Here is a 20,099-nt window from a genome sequence, read left to right on the forward strand (position 1 = left end):
ATCAAGCAAAATGCATTAGAACCTGGTGTAATTTGAGCCAAAGAACTGTCTAAACATGTTTTACACCAAATTTATTCAGTGTTTTAGACATGTTTATGACTTGCACAAAAGGAGCATGGCACAGTTTTCTGGTGTAAACTAAGTTAAAGGGGTTGTCCAGAATAAAAACGAATCCCTACACTAATCTAGACGTCCTCGCCCGCCTACTTTCTAAATAACATAATTTATCAAAAATGTATATTTATCCATATCCTTGGGGACATTTTCTGGTTATCTGTGACGATCCGTTTCCAGAAACAGAACATCACTACTATCCCCTTCCCCATCCACCCCATTATACTTACCTCTCTTCCTTCCAGGCTTCTTCCTGGGGACAGCTCCTCTTTCTTTTCTGATTCTGATGGCACATGCTATAGTCCCAGCGCACCTCTGTGCTCTGCAGCCGATAATCCACCTCTAAAATAGGGGCAACACGGTGGCTCAGTGGTTAGCACTGCAGCCTTGCAGCGTTGGAGTCCTGGGTTCGATACCCATCAGGAACAACACCTGCAAGGAGTTTGTATGTTCTCCCTGTGTTTGCATGGATTTCCTCCCATTCTACAAAAACATACTGATAGGGGCTCACAATCTGCATTAAATAAAAAATAAATAAAAAATCCACCTCTAATGTGTAGGCTTGCGAACAGCTCCCACGTCTGCATAGTAGAGGTGGATCGTCGGCTACAGAGCAACGCTGGGACTATAGCATGCGCTGGCAGTCAGAAAAGAAGGATGGGCTGTCCCGCAGGAGGAAGCCTGTAAGGAAGAGACGCAAGTATAATGGGGTTGGGAGATGGGCTGAGTAGGTTAGGAAGGGCTAGTAGTGGGCAGGATAGCTAGAGAGACGGGGGGGGGGGGGGTGAGGTGAGAGGAAGCCAATGTAGAATTTAAATAGCAGGAATTTGAACAAATGCAGAAGATACCAGGAGCTCCCAGAAATCACTCAAAACACAGCTACAGGTATGTGGGTGTACTTATTAACTCATTAATAGCACTAGCAGACCTTTTTAAAAAAAAACTAGATTTTTTTGCCTGGAAAACCCCTTTAACTAACAGGAGGTGTAAAGTTAGACTATACAGTCTAAGAATATGACAGATATATCTGGCCTAATGTGTTTTATGGCTGGATTTTTTTTTTTTCACTTTACCTGTAGTTCAAAGACATATTATGCAATGTCTTACAAACACTATTATTCTTTGTGGGTTTTTAATACTGTACCAAGCCTTCGCCTTACTTTTTTCTTTCCATTATTCTGGTAGAGGTTGATCTTGGATTCATTTGTCCAAAGAATGTTCTTCCCAAACTCTGCTGGGTTTTTTTAGATGTTTTTTTTTTTTTTTAGCAATGTCCAATCTATCCTCTTTATTCTTGTGGCTTATGAGTGGCTTTCACCGTGCAGTGAATTCTCCATATTTACTTTCATACAGTCTTATCTTTATGGTAGATTTGGATATTGATACGCCTACATCCTGGAGAGAGTTGTTCACTTGGTTGGCTGTTGTGAAGGGGTTTTTCTTCACAATGGAAATTATTCTGCGCTCATCCACCACTGTTGTCTTCCGTGGGCGTCTAGGACTTTTTGCACTGATGAGTTCACCAGGGCTTTCTTTATTCTCAGAATGTACCAAACTGTAGATTTTGCCGCTCTTAATATTGTAGCAATTTCTTGGGTGGATTTTTTCTGTTTTCTCAGCTTAAGGTTGGCTTGTTTCACCTGCATGGAGAACTCCTTTGACCACATATTTTCTTCACAGTAAAATCTTCCAATTTCAAGCATCAAACCTCAAATCAACTCCATGTTTTATCTGCTTAATTGAGAATGATATAATAAAGGAATTTCTCAAACCTGCCCATGAAACAGCCACAGAGTCAATTGTCCAATTACATTTGGTCCCTTTAAAAACAGGGTGGCACATGTTAAACATCTGAAACGCCTACACCCTTCATCCAATTTTAATGTGGAAAGCTCAAACTCTGGACTTTATGTCCATGTACATTATATAACTATAACTTGAATATATTTCAGTAAACAGGTAAAAAAAAAAAAAAAAATTTGTGTCAGTGTCCAAATATATATGGAACTAACTGTATACTTCCATGCTTACATTTGACATGTAATATGATTGTGATTTTGTTATTGTAGTTTCCTTTGTCCGAGACCCTGGACTGCAATATCCTTGTCGTAATGTTTGTGTTGTGTGTTTTAATGAATATCCTTTAACATGAGCTCATTTTTATTTTTATTTTTTTTTAAATGTAGATTGTGAGCCCCACATAGAGCTCACAATGTACATTATTCCCTATCAGCATGTCTTTGGAATATGGGATGGAAATCCATGCAAACATGGCGAGAACATACAAACTCCTTGCAGATGGGGTTTTTTTTGCCCTTGGTGGGATTTGAACACCAGGACTCCAGCGCAGCAAGGCTGCAGTGCTAACCACTGAGCCACCGTGTGGCCCCCCTCATTCTTATTTTTATCTTACAGCTGTTTAAAAATTGATGTGAAAAGGAAGTGGATCTTATTTACTGGTTCTGTGTTTCCCTGGGCGCGGAATGAGACTATTTACTTGTAAGGATGAAGAATAACATTTGGCCGCCCAGAAACAGAAGTGATATCATTGTACAAAACATATGCAGAATTTTGTTTTAGTGCAGACAATTTCCCAGTTCTATTCGACTTAATGCACATTTGTTTTTTGGTCCTTTGAATTTAATGCATTTGCTTTTCCAAATTTTTGTTATTTTTCTTTGGTCTGGAGCTCCAGTTTGTATTTGCATGTTTGGAATAGCTAAAGAAGTGAATGATGGGCCCATCCTTATCTGTTATGTGTATACCTGCTACATGCTGTGTTTGTCACTGGAGAAGAGATATATGTTTCATGTTTTGTTCAAGAGCTGGACAATAATGACAAAATATAAAGTCACCAATCATGCACCCCAAAAAGGGTGGGTAACAAGTGATACAGAGGTGAGGGAAGGACGTGGATATGAAAGGAAGTATATATTACACAAGAACAGTCTCTTACAGCCAAAAGTCACCTTTTTATAAAAAAGGAAAAGGAGATAAAGTTCTTCCTTCCATCCTTAGAATACATTCTGAATAGGGGGATTGTATATGTCTTTGTGAATGCAAGGTTTGCTTGACACACCACATATACTCTATAGTGAATGTTTGAGTGTCTGGGCGTATCGAGTATATCATATGGTCTTTACATTTCTTAGGGTAATATGAAGTTGAATTAAGTTTTCTTTTAAATGTTACTTAATCATACTATCTATCTATCTATCTATCTATCTATCTATCTTTAGTGAATGTTTTGTTTATGTTTTAGTTATCAATCTACCTCAGTAGTATGTGTGTATACAAAGGGGAGGGTGTCAGAGATGCACATGCAGATGTCTTTATTTGTTTTACGATGTTGTGGGCAAGCAGGCAGAAATGATGTGGGGTGTAGTAACTTGGGGTTGGCCTCAGAGTCCAAAGAAAGAAAATTCCTCTTTCCCAGAGGAAGACAAGTCTTTGATTTCCCACCTAAGGGAGTAAGAGGTGGGGGACACTCTGGCAGGGAGTTGTGGTATATATGTTATATATTAGAGTACAGGGGTAATTAGGCCCATGTGGCAAGTAATATTGTGTACCTCCAAGTAGCAGAAAACCTTATAGGTCATTCTGGACAGTTATTACATGAGATGTTGGACTAGCAATGTTAGGCTAGGTTCACTTCTTCATTGGAGTCTCCATAGGAGTAAGTGTATCTTTAACTGAGTTATTAAGTTATTGCATCAAGTTTGTTTTAATTGTTATCTTTACTAAGTGCAGGCAGTATATAGCAACGGAGCCCAAATATAAGTTTTTCCAATAGTGCCCACATACTGCTCCCGTCAACCAAAAGTCTCCAACATCAGAAATTGCTCCGCACTGACACAAAAACTGCACTGTATACCAGATTGTGTGTGCTTTATTGAGGGGATGGTTTCCCATCACAAGAGTTGCATGCTAGGCAGCATTCTGAGTTGAGCTATAGGGGAAGTGGAACACATGTCGTGTTATGACCTGACACCACAAGCAATGGGTTGTGGCACATAGCTTCTGAGTTTAGTAGCTCCCACCCCATCATGACATGCAAAGGTGGCCCATTGTGACCTACACTACCAGGTTGTGTGAGAGTCAGGTGTATGCACTTCATGGGAGGGAGGCACAGATTAGATCAGATTCTTCAGTACATTTGTAAACAAAGTCCACACCAGTACAAAGTATCTAGGAATGGATGATCGCTAACAAGATTTCCAGATATAAACCAACAACTAGCATGGTCAGTCAGAATAACGGGCCTACAAGTGGGGAGGGTGAGAACCCAACCAACTCTTCCCTATAGAAGAGATGTACCACAGTGATCTAATGGACAGCTGTGAAGTTACCTCAGAAAAGGGTCTCTGTACCTTCAGTTATACGCATGGACACACCTGTATTCCCTTCACTTAGAGACAGAAAGAGGGATGAAATTATGACAAACATTTAAGGGGATGATTCTTAAACTGAGTGATGAGGTGACATCATACTGTTGCCCAGCACCAAAGACTTTGTAGTTTTCAGTGACGCTATTTTTTGCTACAATACAATTGTGACTCTCAACATGTATATTTCTGTGCTTGTCAGTCCAACACACATAGGTCTTTACTTTTGTATCTTCTCTTTTTATTATAAGCCTAGTTGTAACCTACGTGGATTTCTGATACATCCAAATGTTGGAACAATGTAATATTTGGGCTAGATGGAACAATCTCTTATGTTTGGTCCTCCGCCAGCACACCACCATTTTGTACAGTCAGCACTTCACCATTGTCCACATGGAACTGGTAAGTGACGTCACCAACAAATTTAGTCTGGACCAGACTTCAACAGGATGCACGCATCCTGGCAGTCACTCCCTAATATAAGGTATCTTCTTAAAGGGAAGCCCACCAAAGTGCATATTATAATAACATCACCATATCTACAATACTAGGCAAAAATCCACACATTTAAATATATTATCACATTTTCCCCTATTTTCTGCTTTGCTTCACATAGGGACTTAGGGCAAAGTATGTGAGCTATAATATATACTATATTCGTCTACAACTACCCAAAATGCAGGCATGGTCTTCTTAAATTCTTTGAATCTGGCACTCCCTTCTGTAAATGTTGGCATTGTTGCAGTGGTGTAGGTATGCTCTATCATGTTTTCTGGGACTGTTCCTTGATATTGGGCTTCTGGACGGAGGAGAAGGAAATGACTGACGTGCTCTTACTACAGGGTGTTCCATTAGACCCTATTATTTACTTGCTCAATTTTCTCCCCCAAGAAGTCTTCCATACTGGTTCTTTACTTGTACACTGCGGTCAAGTCGCATAGTACTGGAAGTATGTTAACCCCCATCAGCAGGGCCGGCTCCAGGTTTTTATGGGCCCTTGGGCGACAGAGCCTCAGTGGGCCCTCTTGTAAAGGAGGTGGGGGAGTCGAGACACTGTGCGTTGCAGATGAAGCGAGTGACGTCATGCAGGAGTGTGGCGTCACCAACGCCATACCTCCCAATCTTTTAAAGAGTAGAAAGAGGGGGAAAATGTGCGGCGCGCTCTGCGCGCCGCGGCAAATTTAGTTCCACCCACTTTTATGTTGATTCCACCCATTCTCATTCATTTATTATGTGCTCCCACACAGTATAATCCTCCTACAGTCACCTGTAAATTATATGCCCCCCTCCATCTCTCCCCCAGTTTCATATACACCCTTCCTCTGCCCCCAGTTTCATGTCCCCCCTCCATCTCTGTCCCCAGTTTCATCACGTACTCCCCCTTCATCTGCCCACAGTTTAATGTCCCCCGTCTCTGCCCCAGTGTCATGCCGTTCCCCCCCTCCCCTTCATTTGCCCCTTCAGTTTCATTGGGCCCCCTCCATCTCTGTCCCCAGTTTCATGCCGTTCTCTCCCCACCCCCTTTCCCAGTGTCATGCCGTCCCCCCCCCTTCATTTGCCCCCTCAGTTTCATTGGGCCCCCTCCATCTCTGTCCCCAGTTCCATGCCGTTCTCTCCCCACCCCCTCCATCTGCCCCAGTGTCATGCTGTTCTCCCCCCCTCCATCTGCCCCAGTGTCATGCTGTTCTCCCCCCCCTCCATCTGCCCCAGTGTCATGCTGTTCCCCCCTCCCCTTCATTTGCCCCCCAGTTTCTTTGGGCCCCCTCCATCTCTGTCCCCAGTTTCATGCCGTTCTCTCCCCACCCCATTCATCTTCCCCAGTGTCATGCCGTTCCCCCCCTCCCCTTCATTTGCCCCCCAGTTTCATGGGCCCCCTTCATTATGTTTCACCTTAATATGTAATGTAATACAAAACAAACACTTACATGACTCACCTTCTATCACTCACCTTCCCTCGTTCCCCCGACGCTCCTCTCTCTCTCCCTCCCTCCAATCACATACGCGATGCAGGAGCTGTGAGATCAGCTCCTGCTTAGCTCCGGACCGGCTTGCGTGTGTAGGCGTGATGCGATGACGTCATCGCGCCTACACACGCAAGCCGGGGCCGGAGCTTTAAAGCAGGAGCTGATCTCACAGCTCCTGCATCGCGTATGTATTTCAGCTCATCGGCGGACGGACGCCGATGAGCTGAAATTGTGACAGGCAAGTGCCGGGGGGCCCCCAGAGGCCCTGTGGGCCCCGGCACTTGCCCGACTATGCCGTGCTCTGACGCCGGCCCTGCCCATCAGGTGCTGACCTATTGGCCCGTATGAAGAATATTTGCAGCCTGGAATACCTGAATGAGACTCTGAATAATACTGAGTAGGCATTCCAATCTATTTGGATCCCGTGGGACACCTACTGAATTTTACAGGATCTCTGACACCCCTCAATCTTCCTCCCCAACGCCTTCCCTTGTGTTCATCTCTCTCCCCGAGTCTGACGTCTTTTTCAATCTTTTGAAAGGTTTTCTTTGTTTTGTTGTTCTATACTTTTTATGGAAAAATTCTAATAAAAACTACATTCAAAACAAAAGAGAACCCCATTGCAGTCCCCTACACCTGATGTAGTGGGCCCCATCAAAAGACAAATAGTTATAAAGAATAAATTACATCAACAATATTTTGATTATAAATTCACTTTGTGAAGCCCAATCTGGACCCCTCCTTTCCAAAAAATAGTTCTAAATCCTTACTGGTTAGGGATCAACATGTAAAGAGACTTCACATTGATCCCCAATCGGTAGGAAATAGAGATGAGCGAACAGTGTTCTATCGAACACATGTTCGATCGGATATCAGGGTGTTCGCCATGTTCGAATCGAATCGAACACCGCGTGGTAAAGTGCGCCAAAATTCGATTCCCCTCCCACCTTCCCTGGTGCCTTTTTTGCACCAATAACAGCGCAGGGGAGGTGGGACAGGAACTACGACACCGGGGGCATTGAAAAAAATTGGAAAAAGTCATTGGCTGCCGAAATCAGGTGACCTCCATTTCAGACGAATAGTGGATTTCAAATCCGGGTCATATGAGAATGTGAACTTTGTGACTATGAGACAGGGATAGCTGTACAGGCAGGGATAGCTAGGGATAACCTTTATTTAGGGGGGAATGTTATTAAAAATAACTTTTTGGGGCTCTATCGGGTGTGTAATTGTGATTTTTGTGAGATAAACTTTTTCCCATAGGGATGCATTGGCCAGCGCTGATTGGCCGAATTCCGTACTCTGGCCAATCAGTGCTGGCTAATGCATTCTATTGGCGTGATGAAGCAGTGCTGAATGTGTGTGCTTAGCACACACATTCAGTCTACTTCATCGGGCTAATAGAATGCATTGGCCAATCAGCGCTGGCCAATGCATTCTATTAGCTTGATGAAGCAGAGTGTGCACAAGGGTTCAAGCGCACCCTCGGCTCTGATGTAGCAGAGCCGAGGGTGCACTTGAACCCTTGTGCACCCTCGGCTCTGCTACATCAGAGCCGAGGGTGCGCTTGAACCCTTGTGCAGCCTCGGCTCTGCTACATCAGAGCCGAGGGTGCGCTTGAACCCTTGTGCACACTCTGCTTCATCAAGCTAATAGAATGCATTGGCCAGCGCTGATTGGCCAATGCATTCTATTAGCCCGATGAAGTAGAGCTGAATGTGTGTGCTAAGCACACACATTCAGCACTGCTTCATCACGCCAATACAATGCATTAGCCAGTGCTGATTGGCCAGAGTACGGAATTCGGCCAATCAGCGCTGGCTCTGCTGGAGGAGGCGGAGTCTAAGGTCGGACCTGAATGGAGACTGGTGTGGAGCGATCTTAGACTCCGCCTCCTCCAGCAGAGCCAGCGCTGATTGGTCGAGTTCCGTACTCTGGCCAATCAGCACTGGCCAATGCATTTCTATGGGGAAAAGTTAGCTTGCGAAAATCGCAAACTGACAGGGATTTCCATGAAATAAAGTGACTTTTATGCCCCCAGACATGCTTCCCCTGCTGTCCCAGTGTCATTCCAGGGTGTTGGTATCATTTCCTGGGGTGTCATAGTGGACTTGGTGACCCTCCAGACACGAATTTGGGTTTCCCCCTTAACGAGTTTATGTTCCCCATAGACTATAATGGGGTTCGAAACCCATTCGAACACTCGAACAGTGAGCGGCTGTTCGAATCGAATTTCGAACCTCAAACATTTTAGTGTTCGCTCATCTCTAGTAGGAAACCATCCAGAGCAGTATTTATATTAGTAAAATGATGTATCTTATTGGCCATGTGCTCAGTTTATGTGTTCCAGTTTTTGTTATTTTTTTTGCCCATAGTTAGCTTAGCTGGCTACAGAGCACCAGTTAGCAGGACATTTTTATTTGTATATCATGCTATTGTGTGTAAAGTATTGATAGCCTGGGGATAATCCCTTTGGCAGGCCTTTTTTTGTGCTGTTTGGTCCTTTAAAAAGCAAGGAGTTGGCACAAGTGTGTGAATGAGTAAACAGAAGAGCAGTAAAGAAGATATTACATATCAAGACAGGAATGCCCCCCCAGTACTAGTCTACTGTCAGGAGGAGGGGGGGGGGGGTGTTCCTTTCTAGCAGTATATAAAACCGCATGTGCATGAAAGGTCCTCTTTAAGGACAGAAGTGCCTTTGATGCTGTGATGACATCACAGGTGTCATAACATAATAGGTAATATCACTGATTATTTATTGTATGTCCCCTTTATGCTCACAGAATTGGTTGTGATGTCACAGAGAGTTGTGGCAGATGTAGACATCACTAGAGGAGGCAGCCATGTATATTGAGGATGACCATAGAGAGATCAGCTTGAGCATGCTATAGAGATGGTGACCTTTTCCGCTGTGTGAATTTTCCGCATGGTTAGCCGCAACAGGATGCTGATACAGTGACACTGGCGTTTTGCGAGTACTATTTAAGAAGCTGACAGTTGAGGACCTGTAAGGCATCGATTTCTCAAACTAGAGACTCTAATGTACATGTCCTGTTGCTCACTTGTGCAGGGGGCCTCCCACTTCTCTTTCTACTCTGGTTAGAGCCTGTTTGTGCTGTCCTCTGAAGGGAGTAGTACACACCATTGGAAATCTTCAGTTTCTTAGCAATTTCTCACATGGAATAGCCTTCATTTCTAGAACAAGAATAGACTGTCGAGTTTCACATGAAAGTTCTGTTTTTCTGGCCATTTTGAGATTCTCAACTAGCTCAAACGAAGGTCAGTTGTATACCTTCTAACCAGCAAAACTGTTCTCAGCTGTGCTAACATACTTGCACAAGGATTTTCAAGGGTTATAAAACATCCTTTACACAGTTAGCAAACACAATGTACCATTAGAACACTGGAGTGATGGTTGCTGGAAATGGGTCTCTATGCAACTATGTAGATATTGCATTAAAAACCAGATGTTTGCAGCTAGAATAGCCATTTACCACATTAACAATGTATAGAGTGTATTTCTGATTCGTTTGATGTTATCTTCATTGAAAAAAACTGTGCTTTTTTTTAAAATAAGGACATTTCTAAGTGACCCTAAACTTTTGAACAGTAGTGTAGGCAGGCCAGTCCTAGGAGGAATTAACCCCTTCCCGACATCCGCTGTACTAGTAGTACAGTAGACAACCAGCACTAATGCCTCCAGTTGGTGCCCAAACAAATCAGAGGCATTAACCCCTCCGGCGACTTGGTCAAAGCATGGGTGCCGCCATTTTGCCGGTGATCACCGGCGCCTGGAGCAAGCTTCAGGGCCAACGTCACATTGGCATGACAGCCGGGAGCCTTGTAAAGGCTCCCCAGCCTGTTTGCAATGATTTTCTTTTGCAGGCTGCTCTATGCAGCTTGCAAAAGATATGCCGATTTTTTGCAATGTATTGAAGTGCATCAGCATTGTAATACATTGCATTAGTGATCAGACCCCCTGGGGTTCAAGACCCAAGTAAAAAGAAATATAAAAAAAAATTAAAAAGAATTAAAAATTCAAATCACCCCAACCCTTTCCCTAGAACACATAAAAAAGTAGTTAAATACTGTGAAACACATACATGTTAAGTATCCCTGTGTCCAAAAACGCCCACTCTACAAATCTATAAAAATATTTTTCATGTACGATATATGCCGTAGCCGTATGCCAAACCACCATTTTTTGACTGTTTTGCCTCTGATAAGTTTGAATAAAAAATTATCAAAGCATACGCAATTCCCAAAAATGGTAGAACTAAAAAGTACACCCAGCCCCGCAAAAAAAGATGCCCTATACATCCCCATACGCCGAAGTATAAAAAAGTAACAGCTGTCAGAATATGGCGACTTTTAGAAAAAAAAAAAAATTTAGCACAGTTTTGGATTTTTGTTAATGGGTTAAAATGTAAATAAAACCATATAAATTTGGTATCCCCAGAATGATACTGAAACATAGAATACAGGTGACATGTCATTTTGGCTGCACAGTGAGCGCCGTACAAATTAATCTCATAAGAAAATTGCAGAAATGCACTTTTTCTTCAAATCCCCCCCCCCATTCAGATTTTTTTTCCAGCTTCCCAGTACATCGTACAGAATAATTAATGGCGGCATCATGAAGAAAAATTTGTCCTGCAAAGATTAAGACCTCATATGGCTCTGAGAGCGGAGAAATACAAAAATTATGGGGTTTGGAAGGGGGAGAGTCAAAAATGAAAAACGAAAATAAAAAAATGCCATCGGCGGGAAGGGGTTAAAGGCTGACGCAGGACGAATAAGAAAGATATATATTGTAAGCCAATGACTTGTCAGATAATGGAGGGGTGTACATCTCACCCAGACTACTCAGGTGGGTGAGATGAAAAACTCCAGAAAAAAACATTTCTCAGCAGATAACTCAGTGTACTGAGTTTTATTTCAAAGTTCTGTTTGTTGGGATGGATTTTTAGGAATGGCAGGTAGGTTGGTAGTGGGGCCTATCATTCCACCCCCCTCCAGTCCACACTTTGTGGATGTTCCGGCAGCGACTCAGCTATTGAGAGTCTCCTCATCAAGGAGGTTTAAGAAGTCATCTCCAGCAGCAGACTGGGGGCAGAGCTTGGCTGGAGAGCCAACAGAGAGGTCATATTTTTGGAGCTGTGTCCTGAATGATTCAACTGGCTGAAATAAATTTCTGTTATTCTAGGTGAGGTAACCTATTCTATGTTTAGTTAGAGCCTAGCCGGGCAGGTATTTATTTTTGTATTGTTTCCTTTTGTTGCTGCACTACCTTGTTGAGTGAAAATAAAACTCTACCTTTGTTTTGGACTAAAGAAACTGGACTTGTGTGTCTATGCCACCACACCTAGTAACCCCAGACCCTGACTATATATATATATATATATATATATATATATATATATAATTTTTTTTTTTTTTCATTGATTTTTTTTTTCATTTATAAACCAAGCCTGCTAGAACAGTAAACAGAAGAGTAGAAAATGACATAACGTTTTCCAAGAGCTGGCTAGTGAAATAGAAGTATCCGGAGAGAAAAATAATTGAAGATGATGTGTAGAGGCTGAGAAGTGGAAATAGGAGAGAAATGGACTATTAAATACATTTCTAGGAAGAACATGTGCTGGGAAATCTGTTACAGTAAACAGAACACATCATTAAGCAGACAAACAGGTGTTGAAATGAGCAAAAACAGCTAATAAAATCCAGCAATGCATGAAAAAAGACAAGGGAAAAGAATCATGGCAATGACTTTTTCACCACTAGTTTGTTGGCACAGTGTCAATAACCTTTACTTACACAGAGAGGAGGAGATCCTAAGCATGGCACAGTGCTGTAGCAATTTTTTTTTTTTTAGAGATATGCAGTAAATATATCACAATCTCCTTTCCTCTATTTGCTTTGCTGTACGTTATCTATAGGCACTGTACAACGTCTACTTACAGCTAAATGGGTCTCAAGATTCCAAGTCTGCAAACTGCCTGCATGTTCTGGAGGACGAATCTCATTGTCTGCTGATACCTCCATTCTTTTCTTGACATCTCAACATAGATACATACCTCTCCAGAGATCTATGTCATACTAGACATATGGCTATAAGGGTCGTAGACCAAGTAAGGTGGTAGGGGTAGTTATGGTATCAGTGCACCCAGTACCCCAAGTGATGAATGTGTCACCGTTGCATGACATGATATAAAGGATCTAAAAAATCAGGGTTGTCAGCTACAGGGGTTGCAGAGGTAGGCCCAAAGGCATAAGAACACACAAGTATTAGTAATATAACATGGTGAGTGAGGGCCTCCTTACATACTTTTCACTGGGGCCCAGGATATTCTAGTTATGTCTCTACAGAAAATTACTATATTAAACACAATTCTTTTCATTGGTCAACATCAGCAAAAGGACCATCAGCTTGAACATTGCAGAAGACTGTACATACAATTATAGCATAGTATAGTATATATTATGCAGACATACATGTTACAGAAATACAGTTCACTCATGGCAGGGTCCGATTAAACTCTCTAGTGGCTACATCTCACTTTCTTGTCGCCCTTCTTACCAATTGTGGTAATTCTGTCTGGCTATACACAGCCACTGCTACACAAGATACAGAGCAACTCTCATCTCTGTCTTCTAGCTAGTGACCTCAACTCACAGTCTCTTACTTGGATATCCAAGTCAAGAACCACTCAGTACCTGCCAGGCTCTGTCACTTACTCCAGTCTCTTTGTTAGGGAATTGCTAGGACGACAATTGCCCAGTAGCTGCTGAACCCTGGAGGAAGGGGCACAAGAGACAGTGAGCCTGGTCTGAAACTCCCCACTGTCCCTTCCTTCTTGCCGGTCCTATCCTAAGTGATAGGTGACAACTTGGAGACAGGCCCTTCCTAAATGCATGAAACAAAAAATGCAGACAAGACAAACAACAATAAAGGGAGGTCAGCTAGCCAGGGGTCAGTAACAGTCGAGCAATGCAGTGTCAAAATCGATATCCAAAAGCGTTGTCTATAGGGAAAGCCAGAGGTTAAGAATCAGAATACACAAATAAACAGCAAGAGAAAAGCCAGCACGCACAAAGCAATAGCAAGCATCAATGTGAATGTGAGCCAAGAATAAATAGGGAGGAAGAACCCGCCCTGGACTTGATAGGAAGGCAGACTGTCAATCACAAGGCAAGACAAAACTTAACTATTACAGGAGCAGAGGGAAATGAAGGTGAAGGAAATGGGTGTGGTGGAAAATCAGGTGAAGGAATAGGGCAGTGTTCAGACAATGCAATCAAAAACTCTAAGCAAGTTATCAAACTGCACACGCCTCCTGCGCCGCAGCATGTGAGCAGAGGGTGGCGCAGTGACCCTGAACAGGCAGAGATGTTACACTCTTACTGTTCATTTCCTGTATACTCAGGCTTTCCTGCTGCACTGACTCCACAGGGTTTGCTCTGGGCTACACTGGGCAACAGCACACTACAATGTATAGACAAGATGTTAATGTTATCACATTGCAATAATATAACCACACAAATATATAAACATTTACAAGACGACAAGATTTTTGTATTGCTGAGAGACTTCAATTGCAATTCACTATATATTCCACAAATACTCAAAGGGGCATAATATAATACAGAGGCAGCCCATCATGTTCACTCTAGGAGGAACACTTAAAGAGTAGTATCCCCTGGTAGCTGAGCTCCGCCAGGATGATACCAAGCATCAACAGACTTGGCTCCTTTGGAACCATTTTTATTACTCTGCCGACTTCCGTTCCCTCTTCCCTTCTGTGTCCCCTGTGTAATGTCTCCCTGTGCAGTTTCTTTGTTAAATGTTTTCTTTATTTTACCTGACAATTGATATTCATATGTTTTGAGGTTTTTGCATATGTTTTGTTTCTAAGCTCTGCTGCGCCAGAGCGTTTATTTGTTTCTTGCTCATTTCCCATCTTTCACCTCCCCCTTCTCCACCCCCCTTCTTTCTCCCCCAAGTTTTGCCATTATTTGATACCTCTGTACATTATTTTGGCCCCCTTCCTCTCCACCCTTCCCCCCCCTTTCTGGTTTTGTAAAATTTGTAAAACTTTCAATAAAACTTCTAATGTTGAAAGAGTAGTATCCATTCTAAGGTTGGTGATCCTCCAACACCTTAAATGACCCTAGAGTATTACATCTCAACTTCTAGGTGACTGTAAAGTAAGTAAAATGAACCCAGACACAGCTCGGATTCACATTTGCGCTTGGTATTCCGTTCATCGAGTCTGCTTGGGGACCCCCTGAACAGAATACAGAACACATTGACAAGCGGTGAGCTTATGAAAGCACATGGACCTCATAGACTATAATGGGGTCCGTGTGTTTTTCGCGTGGTGTCCGCACGGAACATGTGGAGAGAAAAGTACTTCATAAACTACTTTCATTTCCGCATGATTCACGGACCCCATTATAGTCTATGGGGTCCGTGTGCTTACATAAACTCACTGCTTGTCAATGCGTTCGGTATTCTGTTCAGGGGGTCCCCAAGCAGACTCCCGGAACAGAATACCGAACGCAGATGTGAACCAGGCCTAAAGAAAAATATTTCTAAAACAAATGTGATGTTTCGCAACACTTATTATTATCTTTTAAAAATCTTAGTGGAAACAGTTAAGGAGGAACTCCTGTGAAAAACAGAATGTACAGCACCTGGATAGCCTTTGTGTGCCGCCTGTTCTCCATGGTCTCATGAGTTTGGACTGCAAAATTAACAGAATTAGGGCCTGCCCTACATTTTCTCACCAAAGCTTATAGACCCTCAAAAAACATGGTTGTGCACATAAGGCCATAGAAATTAATGGATACTACACAGACATTGAAATATGGTTGTTTATACACATATACAATTCACGTGAAATCTCAAACTACCACTTAGTAGTGTGGTGTTTCCACCTAGTGGTGTATTTTGTCAATACATGAATATCTCAGAGATTTACAAATGGAAATGGTATGGTATGGTATCATTCATAAAAAAAAGTATTTAAACTAAAAGCACATAGGAATAACATTTACAAAGGCTATTCATCTCTTAACATTATTTTGCAGGTCTGCACCGCCGTTTTAAATTTTTTGTTCTTTTTTCATTATGCTAATTGTACTCAGAAAGCACAGGGGGGCTCCTCCTGTGCTCAGAGCATGGCCTCGTCACAGCTTCCAGCGCTGCCTCTCTCTTCTCATCTGACGCGTCTCCTCTTCGCAACGTCAGCACCTTCAAATGCGTTTTCAGAATCCAAATCCTGTGCATTCTCATTCGGCTCTGCCACTTCCGGTTCGACAGAGCCGGCTGCGCATGTTCCGTCGGCCATTTTGATGTGGTCTCTTACACGAGCACACCCCCTGTGCTTTCTGAGCACAATTACCATAATGAACAAAGAACGAAAAATTCAAAAACGGCGGCATGGTCCTTCAAAATAAAGGTAAGAGATGAATAGCCTTTCTAAATGCTATATCTATGTTCTTTTAGTTTAAATAGATTTTTTTAATGATTGAATCCCTTTAAAAGCTTACCTCCAATAATAATATAACTTTATTTTATGAATGAATAGTACAAGTGAGTCTGAGGACAGGTTCACATCTGCATTTGGTGTTCCCCAAGCAGACTACCCAAACGGAAACCTATGTACATTAAAAAGTGGTTAGCTAAGAAACCACACGGACCCAAAGTCTATAATAGGGTCTGTGTGGTTTCCACTTAGTGTCCGCATGAATTATGCAGAGAGAAAAGTACTGCAAGCAGCACTTTTTTCTCTGCATGTATCGTGCGGAAACCACACAGACCCCATTATAGTCTATAGGGTCCGTGTGATTTTGCTAGCTAACTGCTTTTTAATGTGTATAGGTTTCCGTTTGGGAGTCCCCAAGTGGACTTCCCTAAGGAATACCGAACGCAGATGTGAACCGAGTCTAAGTAATACTAACTATATACTAAGTATTATATCGTATTGAAGAAAACATAATTATCAGGCTGTTTCCCCTTCCCTTTACTCAGTCTGTTGTTACTAATAGAAGCTGCATCCTGAGAGGAGATGGACTGTCAAGTCTCACACATACATTGATTAGCTGTTATCATGGGTACAGGGCGTGCACAGGGTGGCAAGTTCCTGCATGCTTCGTGGACACATTCACTCCAGACACTGGGAGTGCATGGCACATGTGCGGACTGGGTGTCTGCTCACAAGCACAGTTAGTACCTAATGGCTGGAGCTTGATTCAACACTCTGATACCCGGGATTTTCCTGGACATGCACAATATGGATGGGAAAACGCCAGAGATCGTTTTAGCACTTATTTTAAGGCTTTTTCAGTGGTTAATAAGAATAACACAGTTATGTTTGTTACAATTGTATCCTTTATTTATGAATTATGAGATGTAATAATGTATCCTTATTTTAAGTGATTATATGTATGTTTTAGGTGGGTAACTCCAACTGAGTGGCTCCAAATGTCTGTGTTGCTATCTACTCTTGTCCAGCATGCCAGTGTGGCAGGCAACCACTTTTGTACACCTGAAAAAGGAGCTTAACTCTCCGGAACGTGTGGTGTATTTTGGCCTTTTAATGAATCAATAGCAGAAATTCATCTTCATCTTTATGGTTTGACCAGCGCTGGTTCATTTGTGTCCATCCCAGTATTCACCGCTGTTTGGATTAGGTCCTTCTTTCGTTTATATGTTACATCCATCTGAGAAGGAGGAACCTAGCAGCTGTTGTCCCCCTACCATACATTGGATATATGTCTTCTGTGGGCGATGTGACTCCACCGAGGGCCGGTTTTAGACAAAGTGGGGCCCTGGGCAAAATTAAAAGTGGGGCCCCACTTGTACATACAATATAGTCACATTCTGTAATTCAATGTGCCGCAGGCCTATTACTGGTACTTACAGGGGTGTTCTTAATGTTTTTTAAGTGGTTATTTGTAAATTTGTAAGGTTTTCTTGCCTAGGCAAACTAGTTACTTCTGTGCCTTATCTTTAAAGATCAGGTGCAAAAGCAACAAGGCACATGCCCTTCTCTATACACTAAAAAATATTTATATACATACAAAGTTATCAAATAAGACCGCTATACCAGCACTAAATACTGTCACCTCACCTGGTGACCACTATACCAGGACTAAATACTGTCACGTCACCAGCTGACTGCTATACTAGGACTAAATACTATCCAACCACACATATAGAATAATAAAATATAATAATACTTTATTAATTTACACTAAAATGGTAACATACAAATGTACAAAAATATACTGACAACAATTACAATGGGGGTGTATATAGCCACATGTACCAGATTACCAGTATACTGCATAGAGAGGTGGGAAAATAAAGGAACAATACCACCAATATAAAGGGAACAAGACTCTAATCATATACCAATATCAAACAGTTTCTCATGGTGAGGGAATCACCTTGGTAGTAAACCAACCATAATAACACAGAGTGTTGTCACCACAATAACCTGCACTTATATTGTTAATGTCTCCCACACATACCTAAGCAGTATCAGGAATAATACTGTCACATCACCCGCTGACTGCTATACCAAGACTAAATACTGTCATGTCACCCACTGACCGCTATACCAGGATTATATACTGTTACATCATGCACTGACCACTATACTAAGACTAAATACTGTCACATCATGCACTGACCAGGACTATACCAGGACTAAATACTCTCACATTAGCTACTTACTGCCAGATTCCCCTCTGCCCACATAATACAATCCACAAATAGCTATTTTTATGGTATAATGTTCCCCTCACAGCGCCAAACACTTCACGACTATCAGAGTTGCCTCCATTCCCCATATGAAGAACATAACCAGACCCCTTTTATTTGCAGATGCCCCCTCATAATGTCAGCCAGCAATTAACCTCTTCCTGCCCTGCACTGTAATAGTAAGCTTCAGTAAGCAGGTTGTTCCTAGGAGCCATGTACTCTTCACTTGTGAGTGCTTACAATGACATACACTGCACCTCTGCAAGTTGGACAAGGGTCCTGGATAACCAGAGAACTGATACAGATGACGTGTATTTAAAGAGAACCTTTCATGTCTTCAGAGATGTGCGGTATTATATACTGCTAGAAACCTGACTGAGTTCAGTGCAGTGCCAAATTTTCCAGTATTCGCCACGATGGAGATATTGGTGCAGTTAGTTTCGGCACCAATATCTCTCCACTGTTGGAAAGGTGGGCCTTCTAGCCTAGCAGCTTCACTGGGCAGTAGAAAACGCCCCTATGACAGTACAAGGCTATGGAAGAGTACAGTCAGGAGGGCGTTCCTCACAGCCAAGGAATGACGCTGAGCTATTAGACCCGCTCTTCTGAGAGTGGAGAGATATTGCTGCCGAAATTAATGGCACCGATATCTCCAGCACAGCGGCACATACCGTGAAAGCTGGCAGTGCAGTGAATTCCGTGCACTGCATCTTTCTAGTGGTATATAATACCACCCATCTCTGAGGACATGAAAGGTCTAGGTATAGGACAGATATAGGAACTACAACATAATTTGTAGCTCTTCAATTTGGCCCAGACAAACAGCCACAAAAACAACTGAAGTATGTACGGGAGCATTGAAATATAATAGTCCATACTTTCATCCACAATTGAGGATAAAAAGAATAGTTCTGTGCATTACAGTTTAGAAACTCCATGTGCCCCATTTTAAGAGCAATTAACCCCCTCATGTCCCTCACATAAGAGTTACTAATGTGCTTCACATAAGAGTTACTAATATGTGAGACGTATGGAGGTAATAATAAGGTATCTTCATTATCTTCATTATTAGTACCCCCATATATCTCACATACTAGTAACTCTTATGTGAAGCATACAAGGGTTAATGTGAGGGACATGAGGGGGTTAATTGACATTAATGTGGGGCACATGGAGTTCCTAAAACTAAATTAATCACCCCAAATGCCTGATATTACTACCCCAGCAAGTACCTGGTGTTTTCATTTTTTTACTTTCACTTTGCTGAGCTGTTCTCTCCTCGTTCTTTTCTATGCAGATGGCAGGAGCACGGCAGGGTCCATCTTCTGTATAACGATAAGCCCCGCCTCCTGGGCTCTACTCACCCTCTCATTGGTGGGAAGAGGACAGCCAGAGAAGGAGGGGTGGGAGGATGAAGCCTCCTGAGAGCGCTGAGTAGAGAGTCCTCTAGCAATAGCTGCAACTCCAGCGCTGGCTGCAATATATTAGCCAATGCTGCAGCTACACATCCTTCCAACATATACTTTCCCTATATTAATAGGGAAAGCATTCCACCAACAGGGGGCCCCTGCAAGGTCTGGGGCCCTGGGCAATTGCCCAGTTTGCCCCCCCTAACGCCGGCCCTGACTCCACCACAACTCCAAAAGCTTCTTGTCTATTTTCTATTATCCGTTTGTGTAATGGTAATACACAGGTCTTTGCTTGATGCTTCTTCTGTTATTTTCTATATAGAGAGAAGGGCATTGGAGGAGGCTGCAGGAGGGAAAGACAAGAAGATATGCACTGCTACTAGCTCTTCTATGCTTAGTAAAACAACATTCTACGACTGTAGAGAGTGAGACTATAAATCACTTACACGCAGGT

Source organism: Leptodactylus fuscus, chromosome 1 (genome assembly GCF_031893055.1).
Source record: "Leptodactylus fuscus isolate aLepFus1 chromosome 1, aLepFus1.hap2, whole genome shotgun sequence".
NCBI lineage: Eukaryota > Metazoa > Chordata > Amphibia > Anura > Leptodactylidae > Leptodactylus > Leptodactylus fuscus.